Here is a 16,326-nt window from a genome sequence, read left to right on the forward strand (position 1 = left end):
GGTGCCAACAGGGGGCACAGGTGACAAAGGGGTTGTGGGGGCTCCATCTGAGGCATCCTCAGGGAGAGACTCCGAGAGGGAGGCAGTTCTGCCCCCCTCTACTGCCATGGTGTCTGTGGCTGCTTCACCTGCTGGGCTCCATCAGGGGGCACGGCAGAAGGCTCGGCAGCATCGGCCCCGCTCATGGTCTTGCGGGCGCCCCCCACACACACAGAGAGGGAGGTTCTGAGCCCAAGCCTTACTTTTGCCGCAATTCCCCTGCACGAGTACCCAGCCCTCCAAGGTGGAGGTGGAGGGCTGGCCAGCAGGGGCGGGGCCAGGGGGCAAGGGCGAAGGTGCCATGGGTTGGGCGGCAAGGGGGGGGACACAGTGGACACAGTGTGGGGAAGGGAAACCTCCCCAGGGGGTGGGACCTCTCCGAGCAATGGCCCCGCTGGACTACACACGATGGAGGCGGGGCCCACCCACTCACCTGGGCGCAATGGGGAGGGCTGCTCCCAGAGCCAGAGCGGGAGCGATGGCAGAAGGAAGAAGGGCAGTTACGGGGGCTGGGCCACCAGGGTCACCCCAGCGACAGCAGGGACGGTGCCTCCTGGGTCTCGGGGGTCCCAGGCACCCCTCCATGCCGGGCCAGGGGGCAGTCCCTCCAGACGTGCCCCATTGCCCGGCAGAGGTAACACCTGGCTTCCCCTGAGGAGTAGTACGCCTGGTAGTGGGCCCCCTGGTAAGGCACTAAAAAGGATCCCTTGAGTGCCACCCCATCATGCACCGCCAGTGGCAGTTAGAGCTAGACCTACCGGTGGAAGGACAGGATGTGACAGATGGCGGGGTCCTTGCACCCCAGTGGGAGAGGACTGATAACGGAAATGGGCTTCTCCAGGGTGGAGAGGAAGGGTAAAAGGGCAGCGTTGGGGAGGAAGGGTGGGACGGAGGTAAAAACCACCCATTTGCCCAGGTCCTCAAGGGGCTCAATGGGAACATAAACGCCTCCCACCACCAGGCCCTTCTCCACCACCTCCTGGGCAACAGTCTCCGATGCCAGGAAGAAGACGATCTTCCCGTACATCTTGGAGGCCACCACCACTGCCGTGGGCCCCACCACCCTTGCCAACGCCCCCACATAGGTTTCCACATGGGGTGAGGCGGGCACCAGGAGGCAACGGACGCCGTGTTTCCTGGTCAGGGTGGAGAAGGGACCCAGGCCACCAGGGATGGAGCTGGAGGCAGCGGTCAGGGCAGCTGATGTGGTAGTGCATGGAGGGACTGCGGCCACCTGAGCATACACCCTGGGGGCCAAGGGTGGAACGCCCCCAGAGCTGGTGGAGGGAACAACAGGGGAAGGGGGGGCCACAGCAGATGACGGGGCCGCAGTGAGGCGGCCAGCCCCAACTACAGGGGGCTGCACCTTCTGGGTGGGGCCCTTGTCCTTTTTAGTCCCCTGGCCCTTTTTCCCTGACGAGAGGGCTCCCCCTGAAGAGGAGCGGGTAGTGGCCATGGCAGCAGCAGACTCTGGACTGGCAGTCGAGAGGTGAGCCGCTGGGAGAGACGGGGGAGGTGGTGGGGGAGGAGGCACAGAGTCAGCGGGAGGGGTTCCACTCACAGTTATTCCCGCCATACTATCAAGGGGCAGGGGGCAACACCAGAGGGAGGGGGAGAAAGGGAAACAGAGGGGAAAGGCCTACCACTACTCCCCACTAAGCTGCGGGCAGGAGAGGATGGTGCCAATGGAAGGGGTGGGGGGAAGGGAAAAGTTCAATCACTCCTCCCCACTAGGCTGCAGGCAGGGGAGGAGGGCATCAGTGGGGTGGGGGCACGGGAGTGCTGAGCGATGAAGGAAAAGGGGCACGAATATTGGCAGGGGGTGGGGATACCGGCTCCTCCGGCTGCACTGGGAAGAGGAGGGACTACAATATCATCGGGAGGGCTGTGAACGGGGCAGGGAGGCAACTGAAAGGGGGCACAAGCACTTGGGGGGGGGCATGGGCACACAAGTGAGATGGGCTGAGCTGGGGGCGGGAAGGGAAGGTAGGGGGAAAAGGGGAGCAGGCTGAGAACGGATCAGGGGCAGGACAGGAAAATCACAAGAGGGAAATGCAACAGTGAGGGCAGGGTAGGCAACGAAACTGACACCCAGAGTTTGGGGCAGGGCAGGCGAGGTAGCAAACACTGAAGAGCCAAAGCGGGGCACGTAACTTTACAAAGGTTGGAGGGCTGGGGCGGGACAGGCAAATTTAACAAAAGCGGAGTCCGAGCAGGCAAACCAACAGAAAAGAAGGCTCCCCAAGGGGCAGGCTGCAAGAGGGAAGGGGAAACAACTGCAGGGAGGCTGGGGGCCCCAGCCAAATGCAGCTGGGGCAGGGAGGGTAAGTCCAAGGAGGGGGAGGATAAGTCCAAGCAGTGATGGTAGGGGGGAGCAGATGGGGGAGGGCTCCATGCCCCTCCCCCTTGCTCCCCACAACAGCAGCAGGAGTGACCACCACCCCAGGAGCCAAGATGTTAAAAAGTCACTCAGTCCATGAACAAACCACCTCCACAATGTCCCACAGCAGGAGCCCTTTTCTTCCTTCTCCTCAGCAGCAGGCTCCAACACAGCAGCAGCAACCAGCGGCCAGCCAGGAATGGTAGTGGTGGAGTCAGGTGCTCCTCTCCGGAGGGTTTCCAATAAGGCAGGGTCCCCTGCACAGCAGCAGCAGCCAGGGGGAGAGCTCCAGCCAGACAGAATGACCAGCAGCTGGAGTAGGATGGAGAGGGGCTCCCACTGCCCAGAGGGAAGGAACCCCTCACTGAGCCCTGGTGGGCGGAGCCAGGACATGCTCACCCCTCCTGCCGAAAGTCAGTGGGCGGGACAGGAAGTATAAAAGGCAGGCCTGACGCTCAGTTGAGCTGCAGCCACCAGAGGAGTCAGATGGCCCCTGCTTGATCCCAAGCTGGGAGACTGCTGCTGGCTGCCCCAGGGAGTTGAGGACCAGACAGAGGTGCTACCAGCCCTACCACAGGCCTTCTACTTGGATGATCTAAACAACCCTCTACAGACACAGGTACAACCCAAGGGGGAGTTAGGAAGTGGCCTGGGGGCAGCTGACCCAAGTCTGGCTGTAGAATCTGCCTGAGCATAGGACAGTATGTTGCAGTCAGGATCCCTGCCGACCCAGTGGCAAATCCTGCTGCCACTGTTGGGGCCCTGGGCTGGGGCACAGTGGAGTAGGTGGGCCTGTGCCCCCTGCTACCCAAACCCTGGGATGGCAGTCTCCCCCTCTCTAGGCCAATGACCCAGTGTTTATCAGCCATCTGCTGGAGCTAGTTTTGCTTGAACCCCTTGCTGCTTGGCCCTGACCACAGGCCCAAGTCCTAGATCTTTGTGGCCTCACCCTGCTTGAGGTCTTAGGCTATCTAACCGTTGGCTGCTTGGCCTCTGATTACAGGCCCAAGCTCTAGACTCTTGCCGTGCTGCTAATTCCCCACAACAAGCGATGCCCAGGGAGAAATCTTGGGAGGAGGGTAGGCACAAGCCCACCCACATCTAAAGGCCTCTCCCCCAGCCTTGCGGGAAGGACCACTGGACATGAGAACCAACTGAATATGGGGGACAACTAAGGAATAACAGGTTTAGGAGTGAACATCACAGGTTCAAAACTAAGGATCCAGAGGGGGACACCAAGCAGAGAACCCCTGCCAGCGCCCACTGCTCCTCAAAGCTGTTTAGGGAGCCAGCAGACGCCACCCAGAGGAACACTGCTCAGGTGCAGAAATAGGCCCCACAGTTGCAGAGCACCCTCTCATGTAGCCACTGCCGCCTCCTCCTCCTGGTATTGAAGATGGCCACTTGGGCTAGGGCCAGGAGGAGGTTGACGAGGAGGTCATGCGATTTTTGTGGTGCTACGGACAGGGTGTGAGAATATAAACGGGGCGGGGGAAGTGCAGCCAGAACTTCAACAGAGGGTTCTGGAGGACCTGGAATAGGGGCTGCAACCTGGTGCATTCGAAATAAGTGTGCACCAGGTTCTCGCTCATGCTGCAAAAGGGGCATGTGGGGGGGATGGGGTGAACTGCGCCAGGTACACACCCATGCTCACCGCTCCAAGGAGGAGATGCCAACTGATATCCCTGACAGGTTGTGGGACCAGGGTGGAATAGAGGCTGGCCCACCGGGGTTCGTCACCCTCCACAGGTATCAGAGCAGGACACGAGGGTGAGGAAGTGAAATGCGTGGCGCATGTGTGTATAGTTTCCTTGGTGCAGTTCAGAAGTGAACCGGCTGCAGGGCCCGCAGCCAGCTCTGACTGTGGAAGGGAGGGGGCCAATGAAAAGGTCAGGAGGGCCTGGAGTGAGCAGTGGGCAGGGAGCACCTTCTCACAGTACCTGCTCAAGGAAAACCCGAGAGGTGGGCGACAAGGCTGCCCCAACCTCCTGGAGCACACGCAGGGGTCAGGAGGGCAGAGAGCCCCATGCGCTGACCGAGAGCTGAGAGGGGCCATCACGGTCACCAACTGGTGATCTGAGAATGGGGCTGGCTGAATGCTGGAGGAGTGGGCCCGTGCCAGATAGAAACATGATAAATTAATGCAGTCCAACCAGGAGTGGTGCGACCAATCACCCTCCCGAAGGAAGGAGAGCACCTGGCTCCTGCGGAGACCCACACTACCGCCTCGGGTGTTCAAGGTGGCAAAGATGGTGACTTTCATAAGGATGGCTGAGGCGGATCCTTGCAGTCAGTGGTGTTGGTGGCCCCCAGCGGGCCTCACAAAAATTGGTGACCAACCCCAAAAGCCAGCAGGGAGTCTCACAAGTTGCAGGCCCACCAGTAGGCCATGATATCCTGCCTCTGTCTCCCTTTCCTCCTGCAAAATGGCCCTCGTAGCCTGGAGGACGAGATGGAAGTCCCCTTAGCGCTGGAGAGCAAGCTGCACCTTGCCCTTGAATCCACAGGTTTCCATCAGGAAGCAGTGCAGCTCGTCCCGCAGCACAGCCCTGGCAGATGGATGAACCCAGGGACATCCCAGGGTTGAGAGCGGCAGCCTGGGGCAGAGGGGAAAGAAGCAGAAGGGGCGGCATGACCAAGCTGCCACCCAGATCGAGGTCTGCTGGCAAAGGTCATCCTCCCCCTGGGGTGATTGGGGGTTAGACCTAGAACCTCAATCTCCTCAAAGATGGAAATGAAGTCACCCCTGAATGCCCCAGAGTGCTCCCCGCCAGCAACCAAGGCAGCAATTGCCTCGGCACCGACAGGGCACAGGTGACAAAGGGCCTCTGGGGCTCCTCGGGGAGAGACTCCGAGAGGGAGGCGGTTCTGTCCCCCTCTGCTGCCATGGGATCTGCAGCCAGCTCCATCAGGGGGCACAGCAGAAGGCTCAGCAGCAGTTGCCCCCCTCATGGTCTTGCGGGGGGGCTTCCCCACCGCATTGAGGGGGAGGTTCTGAGCTCGAGCCTTCTCTTTGCGGTGCTTCCCCTGCACAAGTACCTAGCCTGCTGAGGTGGAGGGCTGGCCAGCAGGGGTGGGGCAGGGAGCAAGGGTGATGGTGCCATGGGTCGGGGCAGCAAGGGGGAGACAGCAGTGGGAAGAGAAACCTCCCCTTGCGCCGGAACCTCTCCCTTGCCCAGCAATGGTGGGGACCTTGCAGCCCTGTGGGAGAGGGCTGATAACAGAAATGGTGGAGAGGAGGGGTAAAAGGGCAGCGTTGAGGAGGAAGGGTGGGATGGAGGTAAAAAAAAACACCCATTTGCCCAGGACCTCTAGGGGCTCAATGGGAACATATGCCTGCCTGCCCCCGCCAGGCCCTTCTCCACTGCCTCGTGAGCAGCAGTCTCCGATGCCAGAAAGATGATCTTCCCATACATCTTGGAGGCCACCGCTGCCATGGGCCCCACCACCTGTGCCAATGCCCCCATGTAGGTCTCCACATGGGGTGAGGTGGGCACCACGAGGTAACAGATGCTGTGCTTCCTGGTCAGGGTGGGGAAGGGATCCTGGCTGCCAGAGATGGAGCTGGAGGTGGTGGTCGGGGCAGATGACATGGTGGCACATGGAGGGACTGCAGACACCTGTGTGTATGCCCTGGGAGCCAAGCGTGAAATGCCCCCAGAGCTGGTGAAGGGAACAGCAGGGGGAGGGAGGGACTGTGGCAGATGATGGGGCTGCAGCAGGGTGGGTGGCCCCAATCACAGGGGGCTGTGCCTTCTGGGCTGGGCCCTTGTCCATTTTAGTCCCCTGGCCCTTTTTCCTGGCTGAGGGGGGCTCCCCCCGAAGCAGAGAGGGTAGTGGTCATGGCAGGGGCAGAGTCCTGCCCAGTGGTCAAGAGGTTGGCCACTGTGCGAGAGGGGGGGAGTTGGCAGAGGGGGGCTCAGAGTCAGCAAGAGGGGTTCCACCCACAGTTACCCCCGCCATAATAGCAAGGGGCAGGAGGCAACACCAGGGGAGGGAAGCAGAGGGGAAAGCCTACCACTCCTCATGGCTAGGCTGCAAGCAGGGGAGAAGGGTGTCAATGGCAGGGGTGGGGAGAAGGGAAGAGGCCAACCACTCCTCCCCACTAGGCTGCAGGCAGGGTAGGAGCATGCCAGTGGGGTGGGAGCGTGGGGTGGGTGCTGAGCAAGGAAGGGACGGGGGGTGAGTACTAGCGTGGGGTGAGGATACTGGCTCCATACCTCTCCTCCTTGCTCCCCACAACAGCAACAGGAGTTACCACCACCCCAGGAGCGAAGATGCTAGAAGTCGCTCAGTTCCAGAACAAACCCCCTCCACAATGTACTGCAGCAGGAGTTGTCCTCCACAAGAGCAGCAAACTCTGAGGTAGCAGCAGCAGCCAAACAGGGGAGACCCAGGGGTGGTGGTGGTGGGATCAGGGCTGGCGCTGCACCCTAGAGGGCAGGCAGGCCAGCCAGGTCCCCTGCACAGCAGAAACAGCAGCAGCCAGGGGAGCGCTCCAGCCAGCAGAACAGCCAGAGCAGAACGACCAGCAGCTGGTGTGGGGCAGAGGGGGCTCCCACGGACCCAGAACGGGAGGAACCCCTCACTGAGTCCTGGTGGGTGGAGCCAGGGCATGCTCACCCCTGCCTGTCCCACCCACTGACTTTTGGCAGAAATATAAAAGGCAGGCTTGAAAGGTCAGTTGGTCTGCAGCTGCCAGAGGAGCCAGATGTCTCCTGCTTGCTCCTAAGTTGGGAGACTGCTGCCGGCCTCTAGGGAGCTGAGGACTGGACAGAGCTGCACACTGACCCAACAGCAGAGGAGCTACCAGCCCTACCAAAGGCCTTCTACCTAGATGATTTGGACAACCCTGTACAGACACGGGTACAACCCGAGAGGGAGTTAGGAAGTGGCCCGGGGGAGCTAACCCTAGTCATGCTGCAGCACCGCCTGAGCATAGGTTAGCGTGTTGCAGTCAGGATCCCCACTGACCCGGTGGCAAATCCTGCTGCCACTGTTAGGACCCTGGGCCGTGGTGCAATGGAGTGCGTGGGCCTGCATGCCCCCTGCCACCCCAACCCTGGGGTGCTAGTCTCCCTCTCTCTAGGCCAAGGAGCCAGTGTTTGTCAGCCATATATCAGAGCTAGGATGTCTGAACCCCTTTCTGTTTGGCCTTGACCACAGGTTCAAGCACTAGACCTTTGTGGCTCTAGCCTGTCTGAAGGCCTGGGCAATCTAACTGTTTGCTGCTTGGCCTCTGACTACAGGCCTGAGCTATAGGCTCTTGTCGTGCCACTAATTCCCCACAACAAGTGATGCCCAGAGACATAGTGAGGTGGGCTGGCCTCCCACGGACCTGGAGATGGAGGAACCCTGCCGGAGAGCCACTTCAAGTTGGATCAGAGCTAGTGTGCACGTGCCTCCTTGAGCCGGAAATCACCTGTACAACGTAGACGTGCCCTCCATCAGCTCCTCACCACCAGGGGGTGATGCTGCCCAGGGCAGGCAACCAGGAGCTTTTACAAGCGCTCAGAGGCTGTCTGTGAAAGGGTGCCAGCAGCACTGACCACCCCACTTAGCAGGCATTGGGCCAGGCTTCCCCAAGCCCCAGGATCTCACCAGAGCTCTGTGGGGGTCACCATGTAGCATGCCTGGGCTATTCCTGGGGGTCTGGAAGAGGCTGAGAAGCCCCCACAGATGGCACAAACCCCATCCCAAGTGTTGCATGGGACCACTGCCAGTGTCTGGACAAAGCCCTGCATTAATTGCTGTCACTTTGGTTATCTGGGGAGGGCTGGAAGCTACAGTTGGGTAGCCCTGCAGTTTGCTCACGTGGCGCATTGAAGTGAGCACACCAATTCTGCTCTAGCTTGTCCACTTCCAGCTTCTGGCAGGCAGAGGCTCTCAGAGCATATTGCATCCCTACCCATCCTGGCTAATTGCCAGCAATGGACATATCCTCCATGAACTTATCTAGTGTTTTGTTTTTTAAACCCGGTTATAGTTTTGGCCTTCATAACACCCCATGGCAGAGTTCCACAGGTTGACTGTATGTTGTGTGAAGAAGTATTTCCTTTTGTTTGTTTTAAACCTGCTGCCTATTAATTTCATTGGGTGACCCCCCCCCTAGTTCTTGTGTTATGTAAAGGAGCTTATTCACTTTCTCCACACCAGTCAAGATTTTATAGACCTCTATCATATCCCCTCTTAATCCTCTCTTTTCCAAGCTGGAAAGTCAGTCTTTTTAATCTCTCCTCCTGGAAACTGTTCCATACCCCTACTCATTTTAGTTGCCCTTCTCTGTACCTTTTCCAACTACAATATATCTATTTTTTGAGATGGGGTGACCAGAACTGCACGCACTATTCAAGATGTGAGCATACCATGGATTTATATAATAAAAGTGGAGGAACTTGGTTTGCCAGACCAATCAGCAATGCCAACGCTGACAAACTATGTGAAAAGGCTGTAAAACACCAATCCTCTGGACTGCCTCGACATGCAGAAAGCCTTATAAGTTAGTCATTGTCAATGCCAATTTTAGAAGTACTTAACGAGACTGTTAAAAATGCTGGAGACGCAGTTTATTCAAACAAACATGGCTGTCGTCATACTTTCTCTTTAAGCAAGAGACACCACGCACTACAAACTGGTGGCTAATGTTAAGTGCATTGTCATTTGTTAATCCTGAAGTTGGACACTGGTTCTGACCAAGACCAGCAAATGCTTACTATCTTTCTGCAAGAAACTCAACTGACTGGTTAGAAGCATGCAGTGCAACAGTGAAAGACTCAGCAGTTGAAAAAGTGAAGAATTCTCACCACGTTCAGAAAATGTGCATACATGGCTGATGAATGAACTGATGCAAATGGGTGTCAAGTATTAAGTCATTGTGTACGCTATCTTGGTGTCAGTGGTCAGTCAGTAGATGAATTTCTAGATGTTCAGGTTATAGAAAACACATTGGCTGCATTTCTGACAACCCACGTCTTAGAGTTAAATGCTTGTAAATTGAACCCCAATGAGATGGCTGCTTGTGGAGCTGCACGCTTCTCTGGAAGGCATAGTGAAGTACAAGCTTTGCTCAGAGGAAAGTGCAACTCTAAAGTCTTCTATACACACTGCAGATGCCATTTACTCCAACTAGCACTAGTACGAACTGCAGAATCTTTAAAAAGCTATAAATTTGTCTTCATTATACTTTTTTTATTTTTTTTTTTTTTCAGCAAGAGTCCAAAAGGACTGATTATTTTCCAAGACATAGAAGATACACTGGGACTGAAGTTCAAATTAGTACAACCTGGGAAAAACCCCTGGCTTTCTCATGAGCGATCCTTGGCTGTTGTCTTAAAATTACTGCAACCATTATTATTAGCTTTGGAAACTATCTACTGAGATGGGACGGATTTAAGTAATGAGGCTGGTGGACTACTTTTGCTACTAAGTTCAAAGAAGACAATCACCATTCTTTTTTTTTTTTTTTTTTTTTTAACCCACGAAAGCTTATGCCCAAATAAATCTGTTAACCTTTAAGGTGCCACCGGACTCCTAGTCTGTATCCACAAAAACAACTAACAGGGCTACCCCTCTGATACTTGACATTCTCTCTCATAAGTCTACCGTTGAAACTACTTGGGTCATTTAAATAACGCCATGCAGGCATCTGCTACAACAGTAGTAGATCTATGTCCAGCAATGGAAACTACACTTAGATCAGAGAGAGATCCATTGAAAATGTACTAGAAGCAGCAAAGACTTCAGTTCAGAAGTTGACTAATGAGGGCACTTACATTGACTCCTTAAATGAAGAGGACAAAAAGTGTTAAGCCAGCTGAAAAAGTAAAGTACACAGACTTAATTCTTACAGCTCTACAAAACCAATTTCTGGATTCTATCAACCTCTACATAGCTTTTACAAATGCCTGTCTTATAAAACACAGACAGTTGCGTGGAGTGAGGCACTACCACCAATGGGGCTACCATGTGATCAGGGCAGAATAGAGAATTTGAACACCAAGTGGAATGTCATACGATGAACAAATGAAGATTTGACTTCAACTTCTTCTTCTTTATCATCACGAGTGGTTTGACCCAATTTTTATGCTATGTTTCCTGAGATGAAAGAAGTAGGAACTCCTCTCTTTCTAATCCCAGTCATAACAGCTACAGGTGAGTGTTCTTTTTCCTCATTCAGTAGAATTGTGTGTTCTGTGTGATCATGAGCATAGCAGGAAGGACAGGACACAGGAGAAACCACCACCAATGAATGCACTGCATGAGAGAAGTTCATTAACAGAGTTGTGCAAAATTACAAGAAGAAAGCAAGCAGGCTGTACATATAGTGCTTCATAGTAGGCTTGTATAGCTAACTTTAATTTGTGTGATGATTTAAAAACATGAGTTAAATCTAATAAAATGGCTGTGAAACATTTTTCAGTTTTTACTATGATACCATACAGCCCCCCCCTTTGCCTTAACAGTCTTGCCCCTTATCAGTCCTCACACACACACACACACCCCGTACTTTTGAACATCTCCCTCCCCAATTTCAATTCCTGGGGAAAACAGGGGCATAGATGTACACACAATAAATAATAATCACTCCTTGCTGCAGAGCTGTTCAGAGCCAGCGATGCCTCCTCTGCCCTCTCTCTCAGCCCTTCCCATCACCTACCCCTCCTCTTCTTCCTGCTCCTTCTCCCAGCTTCTTCCCCTGTGGCACTGGGGGTGATGCCACCCTACACAGAGAAGGGAAGAGGGGCCACATAAGCCCCATGATGATCGCTGGGCTGCGGTTGATGTGCTGGAGCCAATCCCCCCCCACCGGTATGAGGGCAGGAGCGGGTTTGTTACCGGAGCTGAGGGATGCATGAAGCAGGGCCATGGGTGCTACCTGACCGGGGAGGAGCAGGGAATGGGAATCCCAGGTTCTCCTTTCCCTAACACCCAGAATCAGACAGCATGTGCTCTGTATACACAGAGACTTCTGTAATATGGCCCCTTCCTTGTCTGCATAAGGGGCTGGTGGCTCTACAGGGAAGGGAGGACTGTGTGTTTCTACAGGGGTCTGCCAGGAATGGTTCTTGGCCCTACACTATTTAGCATTTTTATCACTGACCTGGAAGAAAACCTGAAATCAGCACTGATAAAGTTGGCAGATGATCCAAAAATTGGGGGAGTGGTAAATACTGAAGAGGACAGGTCAGTGCTACAGAGTGATCTACAATACATCACATGGTAAGGGGGACGCAGGCAAACCATATGCATTTTAATATGGCTAAACACAACGGTATACATGTAGGAACAAAGAATGTAGGCCATACTTACAGGATGGGGGACTCTATCCTAGGAAGCAATGACTCTGAAAAGGACTAGGGGGTCATGGTGGGTAATCAGCAGGACATGAGCTCCTAGTGCGATGCTATGGCCAAAAGAGGTAATGCGATCCTGGGATGCATAAACAGGGGAAGCTCGTAAAGAATTTATTTTTCTTCTGTATTTGGCACAGGTGCGCCCACTGCTGGAAACCTGTGTCCAGCTGTGATGCATACAATTCAAGAAGGATGTTGATAAATTGGAGAGGGTTCAGAGAAGAGCCACAAGAGTGACTAAAGGAATAGAAAACCTGCCTTAGAGTGCTAGTCTGTGTAGCTTAACACCGAAACAATGAAGGGGTGACTTGGTCACAGTATATAAGTACCTCAATGAATTAATATTTGATCATGGGCTCTTCGATCTAGCACAGAAAGACCTAACACCATCCAATGGCTGGCAGTTGAAGCTAGACAAATTCAGACTGGAAAGAGAGTGTACATTTTTAACAGAGTAATTAACCATTGGAACAACTTGCCAAGGGTCACGCTGAATTCACCATCGCTGGCAAGTTTTAAGCCAAGACTAGCTGTTTTTCTAAAAGATCTGCTCAGGGGGTTAATTTGAGGAATTTCTCTGGCCTGAGCTGTGCAGGAGGTTAGACTAGATGATCACAGTGGTCCCTTCTGGCCTTGGAATCTACAGAATCATAGAAATGTTGGGCTGGAAGGGACATCAAGGGCTCATCAAGTCCAGCCCCTGTACTGAGGCAGGACCAAGTAACCCTAGACCAGCCCTGACAGGTGTTTGTCCAGCCTGTTCCTAAAAACTTCCAATGACGGGGATTCCACAATCTCCCCGGGAAGCCTGTTCCAGAGCTTTATTACCCTTAGAGTTAGAAAGTTTTTCCTAATATCTCACCTAAAATGTCCTTGCTGCAGATTGAGCCTTTTGCTTCTTGTCCTACCTTCAGTGGACAGGGAGAACAGCCGATCATTATCCTCTTTATAACGGCCCTTCGAAGACTTGTCAGGTCCCCCCTCGCTCTTCTTTTCACAAGACTAAACGTGCCCAGTTTTTATAACTTTTCCTCATACATTAGGTTTTCTAAACCTTTTATCATGTTTGTTGCTCTCCTCTGGACTCTCTCCAGTTTGTCCACATCTTTCCTAAAGTGCAGCACCCAGAATTGGACACAGGAATCCAGCTGAGCTCACCAGGGCCGAGCAGAGTGGGACAATTCCCGTCTGTGTCTTACATCCAACTCCTGTTAATATGCCCCAGAATATTAGTCTTTTTTGCAACTTCATCAAGTTGCTGGCTCATATTCAACTTGTGATCCACTATAACCCCCAGATCCTTTTCAGCAGTACTACCACCTAGCCCAGGGGTTCTCAGACTTCATTGCACCATGACCTCCTCCTGACAAAAAAAATTACTACATGATCCCAGGAGGGGAGACCGAAACCTAAGCCTGCTTGAGCTCCACTGCCCCAGGTGGGGGAGGGGGGACAAAGCCAAAGCCCAAGGGCTTCAGCTCCAGGCGGGGGGCCTGTAATCTGAGCCCCACCATCCAGGACTGAAGCGCTTGGGCTTCGGCCCTGGGCCCCAGCACATCTAACTCCAGCCTTGGTGACCCCATTAAAATGGGGTCGTGACCCACTTTGGGGCCCTGACCCACAGTTTGAGAACCCCTGACCTAGCCAATTATCCCCTATTTTGTAGTGGTGCATTTGATTTTTCCTTCCTAAGTGAAGTACTTCGCACTTGCCTTTATTGACGTTCATCTTGTTGATTTCAGACCAATTCCCCAATTTGTCACGGTCATTTTGAATCCTATCTTCCAAAGTGCTAGCAACCCCTCCCAGCCCAATGTCATCTGCAAATTTTATAAGCGCACACTCCATTCTATTGACTAGTACTGTACCCAGCACTGACCCCTGTGGGACCCCAGTAGTTTGACAGTGAACCATTGATAACTACTCTTTGAATGTGGTCTTCCAACTATTTATGCAACCACCTTATAGTAATTTCATCTAGACCACATTTCCCTAGTTTGCTGATGAGACTGTCACGTGGGACTATATCAGAAACCTCACTCAAATCAAGGTATATCATGTCTGCTGGTTCCTCCTTATCCACGAGGCCAATAACCCCATCAAAGAAGGAAATTAAGTTGCTTTGACATGATTTGTTTTTGACAAATCTGTTCTGACTGTTCCTTATAAACCTGTTATCCGCCAGGTGCTTACAAACTCATTTGTTCCAGTATTTGTCCAGGTATTGAAGTTAGACTGAATGGTCTATAATCCCCAGGTCCTCTTTGTTCCCCTTTTTGAAAGATTGGTAGTATGTTTGCCCTTCTCCATTCCTCTGGGACCTCGCGTGTTCTGCATGCGAGTGCTCTGGCACCCAGGGGCAGATCTTTCCCTTTGTGTCACTTCTCAGTTCAATTCTCTTCTCTACTTTTTGGTGGAGCAGGTTTCTCAGGGTGAGGCAGGTCTTTTGGGGGTGGGGTCGGGAGGGGAATGACTCTTGGGAGTGGGGCAGGTTTCTTGGGGGCAGGTCTCTCAGGTGTAGGGTGGGCGGGGAAGGTCACACAGGTCTCTTTCTCCCATGAAATATTCAGCCCCACCCTAAACTCTCCCTGAGTTGGGAACTGGGGGCTGATAAGGTCCCAAGAAGGAGAGCAACCTCCCCCCCATGCGGCCCAGCCCTGACACACCCCCAGATTCCTTATGGCTTGAGGCAAATCACTGGCTGTGGCCTACAAGGGATGGGCAGGTCCAGCTAGAGGTTGGGGGGAGGGAGCTCCCAGCTTCCCCTAAGGCAGAAATCCTCACTGGCTGGGCCATGTGGCCAGATTCACCCTAGGGCTGGGCTATCCAGGGGGCTGGGATCTACTGCCTGAGCCTCAGCTATGGGGGCAGACCAGGGGGCAAGGCCAAGAACCTCCTTTCCCCACATGCGCAAGAGAACAAGATGCCTGTAGCCAGCTTCAGCAGCTGAGCTGCTGGCTCCCTGGGCCTTGGCTGCTGTGCTGTCCCCAGGCAGGCCTCCACTCCTGAGCTGCCAGCTGGGCTTTGCTCTGGCCCCCTGGCGCAGCACAGGGAGTATGCACTGGAATACAGCTAGCTCCCATGTGTGGGGAAAGGTGCACTGCAAGAGGCAGCTGCAGGTAGGTCCCAGCAGGGCAGGGAGACAAAAAAAACAAACACCAGATGCCAGGTGCAGCCAACAGGCAAATTCCACAGAAAAAATGCTGAATTCTGGGGCATCTTGGGAAAGTGTCAAATTTGATGGACACGGAATTTCAGTGTCCGCAGCCCCTGACTGAGACAGGCAGGACAGGTCAGTTCAAGCCTCTCAGAACTACTGATTCAGGCTCTCTGCAGACTCAGGCAAACCTCGCTGCATGGGTTCTGCCTAGGTACTTCCACCCTCCCTGAAGGGACTGGATCCCATCTCGCTCTGGGTTGCTGTCATTCAACCTTCCTCAAGGAGGCCACTAATTCTCTGGTGGCCATTCACACCTTGTTGGAAAGTTACAGAGTGACTGTCACCCTGACTTTTGTCCACCACCCCTTTGCTCCCTGCTGGCTGAGTCTGGCCCTTCATGTTGTCCCCTGGTAGATGCCTACACCAGCCACACACAGAGGAAAGAGGCAAAGTTACTGACGTGTTTGTTCTGGAGTCTAGGACCCAGTGCTGCTCCCTTTGAGCTCAGTGGGTGCCCAGAGCATCCTCTGGCACTGGGGGAGCAGGAGTCTGCACTACATATATGTCACCATGGTGCCCACTGGTGGCAGATTGGAGCTAAGACCAGAAAGTCCCTTTGGCTGCACACAGGGGATCTGGGGACAAAAAATCAAATTGGATTTTTGCAAAACATTTCGAGGAGAAAGGATTTAAATTTAGTTTCATTCAAAATCTTTCATTAAAATTGTTGATTTTTTGGTGACAATTTTGTAAGAAAATTTAAGCAAATTTTTTCCTATTGTTTTGAATTCAAAATGTTTGTTCAATAAGGCCCTTTGGATCTCGAACCCAGATTTACAGTGCTGCCAGGGAACAGACATTGCCGGGGTGCCACCTGTACTTTGGGTGCACTCCACTGCTCATGACCCGCTGTGGACACAGACCGTGGGAAGTCCCACCTCAGGGGGTTTGACAGGCAGCAGCCTCCTGGTTCCTGCTTGGCTCCTCGCCTTATATAAACCCAAGGGGCAGCCCAGGAAATGTTCTGTATCTAATCTGACTATCCATGTTCCTGGCTTTGACCTTGGTTTGATTTGGACTTCACATCTCAAAGTGGACCCTGAAACTTCATTTGGACTCTGACCCTGGCCTGAAACCTAATTACCAATTCATCTGCTACTCCCAGCCTCTGGTTTGACCTTGCTCTGACCCTTGGGCCTGACTGCCCTTGTTGGGATCCTGACAGGTTTGTGAAAAGTGAAAATTTTCAGGGTTTGAGGGGGGTTTCCTTGCTTTTTCTCCCTTTGGTCACTTGGTTTCCTTTTCCCCCCCATTTTCTGGTGGGAGGTGGGGAGAGAAAATCCCTGAAATCAAAACCTGATGCTTGGCTTTTTGAAAAATGAAAGGGAAAATTT

The 16,326-nt window shown here is 53.5% G+C and overlaps 1 long non-coding RNA gene across 1 annotated transcript; it reads left to right on the plus strand.

The window, feature by feature from the left end:
- Positions 1–2,395: 2,395 nt before the first annotated feature.
- On the plus strand, positions 2,396–8,731 carry LOC101944226 (uncharacterized). The gene is made up of 3 exons (XR_254739.4): positions 2,396–3,038; positions 5,773–5,922; positions 6,665–8,731. It is a non-coding gene; the product is annotated as an uncharacterized LOC101944226 (long non-coding RNA).
- The last annotated feature ends 7,595 nt before the right edge of the window (positions 8,732–16,326 follow it).

The sequence above is a fragment of the Chrysemys picta genome, chromosome 10 (genome assembly GCF_011386835.1).
Source record: "Chrysemys picta bellii isolate R12L10 chromosome 10, ASM1138683v2, whole genome shotgun sequence".
Lineage (NCBI taxonomy): Eukaryota > Metazoa > Chordata > Testudines > Emydidae > Chrysemys > Chrysemys picta.